Source organism: Pteropus vampyrus, unplaced genomic scaffold (assembly GCF_000151845.1).
Source record: "Pteropus vampyrus isolate Shadow unplaced genomic scaffold, Pvam_2.0 Scaffold126, whole genome shotgun sequence".
NCBI classification, from domain to species: Eukaryota; Metazoa; Chordata; class Mammalia; order Chiroptera; family Pteropodidae; genus Pteropus; species Pteropus vampyrus.
In genome coordinates this window covers 1073261-1083987 of record NW_011888907.1, presented here as the reverse complement: position 1 = coordinate 1083987, position 10727 = coordinate 1073261, and positions in this window count along the sequence as shown.

Genomic DNA, 10727 nt, shown 5'->3' with positions numbered 1-10727 from the left:
CCCTCGGTGCCCCTGCCCCGCCCCCTCGGCCACCTGGTCGCGGAGGCCCGGGGAAGCTCTGCGGAGACCAGAGGGCATGGGGTCTAGGGTGCCCGAGCCATCCCGGGGGCTGGGGGAGGGGCGCTAGAAAAACCCTTGTTTGTTGGCGGGGGTCTGGGGAGGGGCTGCATCCCCCGCGGGCGGATGCGTCCTCGGCCAGGGAGCCGAAGCCAGGAGTCTCCCCCAAGGCGCCCAGGAAAAAAAGGACCCCCTCGGGCGCCAGCCTTCAGCGGCCCCGCGCAGCCTGCCGACCCGGTTCTCGCCCCTCGCACGCACACACGTGTGCTCTCCACGCGGAGCTCGAGAACTTTCCCCGCACGCCCGCGGCGCTCGCGCCCCTCTCACGCCCAGCGTCGCAGCCTTTAGAGACTCCCCTTCCCCACTGCCTCTTCCCTGGCGCGGGAAGGAGACTGCGGGGCGACCGCCGCTTCTGGGGCCGGCAAACCTGCCGGAACCGCGCTGGAGGGGTCAGGCGGGGGTTCACACCGTACTCCAGCCGGAGCGCCCCAAGACCTCCCGGGCCAGGGCTGGGCGCCAGGCTCGCCGCCCGCGCTCGGCGGCGGGCTGGGCCCCGAAGAGCTCTCCGAGGCAGTCGGTAGCTCCCCGCTTCCGAGGATCCTGGGGGATCCCCTCCCCCAGACGGGAAAGCGGCGATTGATCCATCTGTCGATGGGCCGGGCTTACCGGCGTGTTTTAGTCACGGAATTTACAATAAACGCCCAGAAACACCGAAAAGGAAGCGTCTGGCTGGCTGGGAAAGGGATGAAGGAGAGGTGGTGAGGTTGCTGATACGGTCCGTCAAGAAGGGCGAGGCGGCGGAGCTGAGGACACGCAGAGGCACACGCCCACGCACGCCGGGCGCCCCGGTTTCACGCTCCCTCCTGACACAGCCCCAGCTACGTTAGCGCTGCCTGCACTCCTCGGCGCACACATCCCTGCCTGCGGAGCCGTGCTCGCCCCGTGTGCTGGGGCGGGGTCCACGCAGTGCCTCGTAAACTTTCCACCCTCCCCAAAACCGGATCTGAGCTCGATCTAAGGTGTAGTTAGTTGGTGGTGCCTTTCCAGAGGCATCTTTAAATGAGCAAGACTCTGGAAGAGAGTAAATGCTAGAAGTCGACCTGGGCGCAAAGGGAGGGGTCACTCACAAAACCAGCAGCCTTCGCTAGCGGGAAAGCTAGAGGGAGCAACTTCCATCTTGCGGATTTAGGCGGGAACACGGCTTCTCCAGTCTTGGAAGCGCAAAGCGCGGGTTTCCTCTGAAAGCCCATCATTTGGCGCATCCTAGGGCGATGGCCCTCGCTCCACTCTGTCCCCGACCGTTGAATGGTGTCCGTGGGAGGCGCAGCCCTAGCGGGTTAGTGGAGGACCTGGGCCAAGAGGGCTTGGGGATTGGAGCTGGGTAGAACCCCTTCTGGCTGGCCGCCTGTTAGTCCTCTCCGGTTTTAGATGAGTTCACATCTGACGAGGCCTCCTGGCTTTTTCCCAAAAACATGGGGAACTTAAGGAACCGGCTTCAGAAAATTCAGAAAAGTGTAGGTTAAAGGATGAAAACCGGCTGGAATTACAGAGCTGGGTAGTCTTTGACCGGAAGCTGGAAGCCTGGCATCTACAAACTTCCTCCCCTCCGGTGCTCCCAGGGCCTTCCGGTGGCCCAGATGCTCCCCTTCACGTCTGCAGTTTTGTATCCCGGGCAGCTCTTCCCTCTTCAACGGGCCCTACTCCAGGCTCCAAAGTTACTGCTCAGTACATCCCTCTCCCTCCTCTAAAAGTGTTTTTAAATGTTTTTTAACCCTCACCAGGCATAAGGAGGAAAACTCTGAAACATATAGGGGAGCTTTGCCCTATGCCCTGGAGTGAGGGAGCTGAGAAAGCAGCAAGGGACACCCAGGGCTGGCTCTCACTGGTTTCCTGTGGTGGATGGGCGGGAATCTCCTCTCAGGACTTGCGCGTCTGAGGCCCTTCAGGGACTCGGGCTCATGCGGCCTTCGTAAGGACAGTGCACAACACCAGCCAGACCAGCCTTCAGCCTGTTGTGGCTGTGGGACACTCTGACCTTGGGTCTTCTCTTTCCTCCAGTCTGTACAAGCCTATCCCACTACCTCCCTCTCTCTGCCAACCCTAACCCTCAGCCTGAGCTGCCCTTAGAGATGGTAGAGTCCAAGGGTCACACCATTATTTCTTGAGCATCTGCTGTGCGTGAGCCTCCCCTCCACCCCGTGCCAGGATCTGCAGAGGAAACACAATGAACACCAACGAGTCATAGGCAATTTAGTCTCACCGAACCTCAGTTATCTAGAAAATGAGAATTTTTTTAAAACAAACTTTGTAGAGATTAAATGAGATAGTGTACGCAGACCAGCTAGTCAAACGCCTGGTTCGTGGACCGTTGCTCATAAAATGTCACTCCTCTCCTCTGCGATCCAAAAGAAGAATTGGGAACCCATGACACAGCATAAAACCTAAGCGACAAACAAGCAGGGAGAAAAGGCTATCAGAGAAAAGGGAGTGGAGGGAATAGAGACTACTTGGTAAAGGATCGAAGCTGGGAGATCTTGCAAGAGGGAGTCACCGGAGAAGGGCGAGTCAGCAGGTGGGAACGAAAGCCCTCTGTTTCCTGATATATGTTCACAGGCCCTCAGGTACTGCATCCTTCAGACCACCCCCTGGGGCCCATCCCAGCTGCTCCTGAGCTCACCAGCCGATGAGCCTCCTGCCCACCCGAGACAGCCCCTCCCCATCACAGATCCAGGAGTTGCCATGTGCAGGGGCAGGAAAGAGGACGCTTAGTTTAGGCCTTTGGTTTCTTCCCTCTCCCTCATCTCTCTAGGCCTACTCGTCTTGTGGGGTGGATTCCCTGGAGGGCAAGAACAGTAGAGAAACAGGGAAGAAGGACAAGTGGAAGGAGAGAGTATACACGCACTCACACACACACGCACTCACACGCACTCACACACACACACGCACACACACACACACGCACACACACGCAGTAGCTGACCAGACTTGTGCTGCTCCCAGCTACCTCTCATCCCTTCCCTTCCTTTGGTGGAAGGAAGAAGGCCAAGGGTTCCCTTGCCCCAGAGATAAAGGAACAAAAAGAATCACAGAGCTGGCGAGTAGAGGTGCCACGAGACAACAGCCGACCTAGGGCCTTTCACAGTCAGCCAGCCAACACAAACCTACTGGATCTTCCTCTGTCGCCAGCACAGTGCCAGGCTGCAAGGAGTATGTCCTGAGAAGCATGTACGGCTAAACTTAGGTCAGATACCCATGAAAAGAGTGAGCAGCAACCCCAGGGCATACTGGGGCCAAGTGAGAAGCAAGAGGACTTAGCGCCACTGGAGGTCAGGAGGACTTGCGGGGGAGGCAGGAGCTGAGCTGAACCCCAAAGGATGGTAGAATGTGGCTGAGCACAGAGGAGGGCAGTCGGGGAAGTGGACAGTCCAAGAGTTGGAAGGAACTGGGCGCACAGGTGGGTGGGCCTGGGAATAGAAGATCTGGAAGTCCCAACAAGGATGCACGGTGGACGACAAGCACTGAAGGCTTTGAGCTTGCTCCCCTAGGAGCCACTGAAAGTTTTTGAGCTGGCGAGTGACATGACGAGAATGGTGTTCTAAGAAGATTGATCTGACAGCTCTGTGAAGGATGGAGACAAGGGACCAGTCAGGAGGCAATTGTAACAGTCTCAGCCCGAGGCAATGAGGGTCCGAAGCAGGAGATGGTGGGCATGGATAGAGGAGGTGGCTGTCAGAGACGCTGTAAAGATGAATCAGCAAGACCTTGACAACAGATGCAACAACACAGGGGACTGGGAGGAGGGAAACTGCCTTCCAGTCAGATGGCGGCCAGGCCAGGATAAAGCGACCAGCCTGGACCTCTCGGGCTTTGTCATTGGAATAAAGTAGCCAACTTTACGGCAAGATACATGTTGCTATTCCTTTAATTCTTATAATAATTCCTTGGGGTAGGTACTATTAATAGCCCCAGGTACAAATGAGAAAACAAGCAAGAAAAGTGATTTAAGTTGCCTGAGGTTATATTTTAAGTGGCAGAACCAGGATTCGGACTCTAGCGGTTGGGATCCAGGGTCCCACCCTGGTAACCTCTGCGAGCTGAATAAATAAGCAAAGCGATGGCTCCCCAGGCCGTAAATTTCATGTCCTGATTCAGAACCTTGAATACTCCCTTTCTCCCTGCCCTGTAAAGTGGCTGTGTGAAGAAATTAAGAGAATTGAACTTTCTTTTTCTCTGTTCCGTGGGCCTTGTCTGGCCTAATCTTTGGAGTTCAAAGTCTAGAGCCCAGATAGGATCCTGTCCAGCATGGCACAGCTGCACAGTGCCCAGCTCATCCATGGGCTTTCCCAGCTCTGTACCAGCCCCTGTCTCCCTCCCAATGGCAGGCTGACCCCCTGCCCAACATCTCCTCCCCACGCGGCTACTCCAGATCCCTGAGGCCCAGCCCTGCTGGAATGGAGACCAGCAAGGATTGAACTGAACCATCTGATTCCCAAAGAGTGAGCAGAGCTGCCGGGCAGGGTAAGGAGGAAAGAAATGCACACCGCAGCATCCAGGGGCATCGATTTCTCTAACTGATTTCAGTCAGTGTTCTCCTGCTTCGTCATTCTCTTTAGAGGTAGGCACCGAAGAAGGTGGGAATCTGGCTTGACTTGGCCTCTTTCCAGGGCCTCAGAGAACTCTCTGCAGCCCCACCCAGGCCTGGGAGCCCCCAGCTCCAGGGTAGCCCGTTAGAGGAAGTGACTCACAGGATGCAATCAGTACCACGCTGCTAGACCTGGCACCTTGCAGTTTCACAGCTCCCTCATGGCCTGGAACTCTCAGCACATCCCTGGGAGGAAGGTCGAGCACAAGTACCTTCCTTCCCAAGTGAACAGACTCAGGCATGAAGCCGGCCTATGGCCTTAAACATGCCCAAGGTCACAGCTCAGCCAGCAAGTGGCAGAACCAAGACAGGAAAGCAGGTCCTCCCACACTTTGGTGTAATACGCTTTCCCCCCAAACACAGAAACCTAGCATCCATCCGCCACTACTGCTTTCTCCCTCCTAGGAGATCATGGAGGAGAGAGAGAAGGTACCCAACAGTCTTTGACTCTGTCTTTGTTTCATCCAGGACGAGCCTGGGAAGGGCAGTTTCTCAAAACGCTTCTTTCATCAGAAGTCACAGACTTCCTCAGAAAACTGTGAAGCCTCACTCCTCCCCGGTCCCCTTCACAACTCCCCGGTGGCAGCAGGAGCTGGGCTGCTAACGGCCCTTCTGGTGAGCTACTGTCAGCTTAAAATATCCCAGCTCACTGTCAAGCCTCCTCCCCATTGGCCCTGACTACACTGCACTTGCCTGTGTTGGCACCAGCCAGGCCACGCCCCCACGTTGTCCTGGTGCCAGCACTGCACTTGGCAGACCCCAGCTGCCTGGAACAACCCCTCAGCCTCTCTCCTGAGCACCCGCACCCACCCCAGCTCTCAGGCACTGGCGATCTGCCAGGTTACCCAAGGTCAGAGGTAGAATCCAGGGAGAGGGGTGGCGATTGCTTCTGCCAAGCTGTGGGGAGCCAGCTCCTGCTGCCTGGAGTTCCCCAGGAGAGCTCTCAGCCCCAGTGGCTCCCCACAGGGGCCATGTCTTTATTTAGCCAAGCCTGGCAAGGTGGGTGGAGCATGGGAGCTAGGTCTGAGATGGACTGTCGCTTGAAGGGCCCAGCTCAATCTCCAGGGGCTAAAAAGCAGCTCCCAGGGGGCTCTGGACAGAAAATGGGGACCAGAGTGCCCCTCTCTGAACAGACATGCTTTCCCTGGCCAAATGAACACATTTACCTTGCACGCCCACCTCTCTCACCCTGACCTCACGTCCTGGGAACTTCTTTTCCCATCAACCAGATGCACTGGTGCCTTCCCACTATTCTCTCTCTATCTTGCCTGAGTAGGAAATGATGCTTCTCCCAGTGAGAGGGGCAACATTTAACCCAAAGGAATGAATTGCTAACGGTGGAATTTCAATCATATCAGCCCTCGGGCTCTTCGGGTTGGAGGGAACCTTCCAAGACAACGATAACAAATAACCGAGGAGGACAAAGCACTCCACAGCTTACAAAGCTTTTTTCTACAAATCCATCTCCTCTAGGCCTCCCACAAAGCCTCTGAGGTGGGCATTTTTCAGGTGAGAAGACTCAAAGGCATCAAGTGACTTGTCCATTATCACAGAGCCAGCGAGTTGCTGACCTAGGGCTTGAGCCCAGGTATCTTAACTGATTCCAAATTCTCTATTTGTGAGGTGGCCTTTGCTCAAATACTCCAGAAAAATAAAATAAAAATAAAATACTTTTAATTGTAAAAACTAAGACAGTTTCACAGAAACACTATCCGTGAACGAGTGCTTGATTCTCCTGGGGCCTGCATTCCACAGTCCCAGACAGTTGGGATAATTGAGTTCTTCCTTATGCCAGATGAAATTTGCCTCCGCATGACTCCCACATCCATAAGGATGGGAAGTGTGGGGAGCCTCCCAGGAGTCCCTCAGACTGCACATGCCCATGGGCAGCCAAGTGCCATCAACCTCCCTGGTCACAGGGCTGTTCTAGTTGTTGTTTGCTTTCAGCGGAGCAGGCAGAGGCTGCAACCAACAAAGCCATCAGGTGCACTGGCCACCTCCTAGTTCCCAAACAAGTCACTACTGGGAAGAATTCATCACATCTACAAAGCCCATTCCGGGAAGGGCTGTTCCCAGGGGTCCAGGCACCTGCTGCCTCCCACTACAAAATGGGTGAGCCCCTGCTCCCTGGCGGGACAGGGCTGGCTGGACTAGGGGTTCTGCACTGCTGAGAGTGACAGGAGCTTCGGGATTCTGCAGTCTTCCCGGCCTTAGGGCAGTCCATCTTTCCACATTTTTGCTGTCCAGCTCCGGGGCAACACCCCAGCTGCAAGTGCGGCATTGTGGAAAGAGGCTTGGACAGGGCTCGAGTTCCAGCTGTCACCTGGGCTTGCTGGCAGGTCAGCAAAAAGGTCGAGACCATTGGAGGATAGCACAGTGCATGTAGTCAACCCTCAGTAAGCATTTCCTCCTTAAAAGAAAGAGGAAGGGAGGAAGGAGGGAGGGAGGGAGGGAGGGAGGGAGAGAAGAAAGGAAAAAAGGAAGGAAGGACTTGTATAGTATTGGAATCTCTGTCGTCGGCTCTGTGCTCCATCCTAACTCCCCAGTTCATCTTCCACCCACTTCACCCCATGGAATGAGCCAACAATGTGAACTTGGGGTCTAGTATCAGTTCTGCCCCCAGCCATGCATGTCATCTTAGTTCCTCTGAGTTAATAATCCCCACCCTGCCTGCCTCACACAGGAGAAGGAAGATCAATGAGACACTGAAGGTGACAGTGCTTGGAAATGTCTGAGACACTCTGCAGATGCAAAAAGCAGTCATGGTGTTTGAGGGCAGCCCACACGCCATGGTGATTCTGGGCCACCTTCCTACCTGCTTCAGGAACAGGCGGTCCCCGCCCAGTGCATGGCTTGGGACAGCTCTTGCTGCTCCAGCGACTCAAGCTCCACAGTAACGAGGAGCGTTCCTATTCCACAGATGGGAGAACCGAAGCCTCCAGAGCTCAGCGTGCATCATATTCTGCTGAACATGCCCATTTTCTCATCCGCGTGCCTCACCCATCTTAAAACTCTGTACAGACAGGTTCCTCGTCATCTCCATCCCTGCATCAGCAGAAGCTCGCACATCATTAAGTGCTCAGTAAGTGCTTGTTGAATGGATGAATGAACAAATGATGCCTCCTACTGGACACAACCTTAGCACAAGGAGTCAAGCCAGAATCACTGACCTGGTTCAAAGCACACACCCCCTGCTACTGACTCACTAGGATGTCACCGACCCACATATAAATGCTTCTCTTTCCTCTCATTCTCCTCTCCTTAGGAAAAGTGATTAACCTGACCAGAGGATTTTTTTTTTTTTTTGCCATTTAAGTTCTTTTAATTCAAACTACATTGGCTTACGCTCTTCACTTTAAAAGTCTGTTTCTATAAAGACTTAGTACACTAACAGAAGTCGGGCGCGTTAGAATTCTCCATCGACACAATGAAATGCCTCTCTCCTACCTGTTAGTGTGTGATCCCCATGCCAGACTCTCTGGTCCAATGACACCAAAAAGTTTTTAGTCTGAAGAAACAAAGCAGCTGCAACCTCGGTTGTCCTTGAGCCGGACATCCCCGAAAGGAGTGTTTAAGGGCACAGACCCCAGAGAACCAATGCCAGTGTCTGGAGCACAAGTTCCCCAACAAAGAGTTTCTGAACAAAGTGGCAGAGCTGGTCTCATGCCTCCCACAGGTGGTCGGCGCCTCCTATCTCTGGCCCCCTGTGTCCCCACTGCAGGTTGCACGGTGACGGGGGGTAGGGGAGCCTCTATTTTCCAACCTCACCTTTCACCAAACTGACCTGCTCGCTCATTTCCTCTCAGCCAGCTGTCACCTTGGAAGGCAGTCTGATAAACCGAGTGATACTCTATGTATTTTAAGAGTTGCCAATGCATTGCATTTTCCAGAACTAGCAACTAATAATGGTTTCTTTTCTTTTTTTCCTTTCTTTTTTTTTTTTTTTGGCAATAATTCCCAATAAATCAATCACTGGATTCTTCAATATCTTGTTGGTACTCCTCTCTGACACGCATGCATTTTAAAGAAATATGAACAGAGAGCCGTGACTACAGTGCGAGGTAGTGGCTCTCTAGTCATAGAAGTCAGGCACAGGAGAAAGGGGTTCAGATGAGATCCCAGATGGAGAATCTGTGGCATTCACATGCCACTCCCCTCCCCCCGCTCTGGCAGTGGCTGTTAATTGATGGCAACTAAGCCTTGTCAGTGCCAAGCTCCAGGCAGCCACAACCAGTCACTCGGGGTGGGCACACAGGTCCGTCTAATCTATTTGCAGGTGCCGGCTGATGACTTCCGAATGCCCCTGAGTTTTGAGATCTGGGGTTCTGGGAGATGACTGGGAGGCTGCTTCCTCTACCCTTCAGATCACACTATAGGCTGACCTGAGCTCCCCAGCCATGCTCGGAGTGTCCAGTGAGGGTGTCCAATAGACTTTTCAAGAGAGAGAGAGACATTCTCACTCCCCAAAGGAGGACAGTGAAGGGGTCTGTTGGAGGAGACCTATTGGGCCAAGAAAAAGGATCAGCCTCCATTGGCATCTGATGACTAATTAGAACAAATGTCTGCTCTGGTCAGTCCTCAGGACAGGGCATTTCTTCCCGCGGTGCTGCTCACAGCCCTCGCTGGACCACTGCCCCAGATGCTCCATCCATCTGCTCGTGGATAAGACTCAGTCCACCAGAGGATGAGAAAGGTCCTCCCCTCAGCCCCCTTCCACTCCCCTACCTGTCCGCCTCCCCACCTCCCAGCCAATGGCGAGCCAGGTAAGACAATGAGCCAGCCACACACAATATCATAATGGCAGCCAACCTAACCCTAGCGTCTCCACAGAGGCAGGAGACAGAAGCCACGTGGACCCCAGGGGGTGCGGCTGGAGGGCAGGCGGTGGAGTGTCTGCACATCGTCTGCACACCACACACCTGGTCTCAGCCTTCAGCATTCAGGTTAGAGTGTTCTTTCTTACCTCCTTCACTGACTTCCTCCTTCCCATTTGTTCAAGAGGGCACTGTACTGAGACTTACTACACTCCAGGCTCTTTCCTGCTGCTGAGGGTGTGGCAGACAAGGCCCTCCCCCCAGGGAGCATCCCTCCCAGTCCTCTCCTCAATATACTGCCTCTGTCCAACCAGGCCCTTCTCCACTGTGACAGCACCACATGGGGCTCCTTTTTGGCTTTGGAAGCAAGAAGCGCACATGTAACAGGAAGCTCTGACACAGCGCCTTGGCAATACAATCTCATTCGATCCCCAAAACTGCCTGCGCCGCAGCAGGCCAGAACTGTTGGCCAGGATGGTGGGGCTCACTCCTGGCCCTGCCACGTACTAGCTGTGTGACCGTGAGTAGGTCCTTTAACCTCGATGTGCCTCAACATAAGGACAAGAGGGCTGGTCTGCCCACCTCACACAATTGGTGGCTCATTCAGCCATCATTAAAGCACCTGCTGCTATAGACATAGACACACAAAATCAACAAACACCGTCTCTGTCTTAAATAAGATGATACTGAAGAGTTTCCAGCCTGGTTGGGGGAGGCAGATGTCTAAACAAATAAACGCAACCAAGTTCGGAAGCTACGGCAGAAGAGTTGGGGTATAATGGGCAGAGGGACTGATTGAAAAAATGGATATGGGTAGAAATGGGAATTTTAGAAAAGTCATCACATAAAGAAGTAACAGTGAGCTCTTAGCAACAGGCATTCCCATGTAGCTAATTGTTCTGAGAACCAGAAAGGATGATGGGTGTGAACCTGCTCTACAAAAACTGTGGAAAGCTGTATAGTACAAGGCATTAATTTTATTATTCATGTAACATGTCAGTTCTCGGTCAACTAAAATGGGTTGTATTTGTTAGGCTAGGCTATGCTACAGCGAAAAAACAACTCCAGAGTCTCTAGGGTTACACCACAGATGTTTTATTTCTTCTTTAGGCAATAAGTTCAGTGTAGGTTCACAGGGGGCTCTGCTCCACACAGCCTCTCAGGATCCAGGCTGACTGATGCACTATCGCCTTCCGTCTCCTGGAACATGAGGT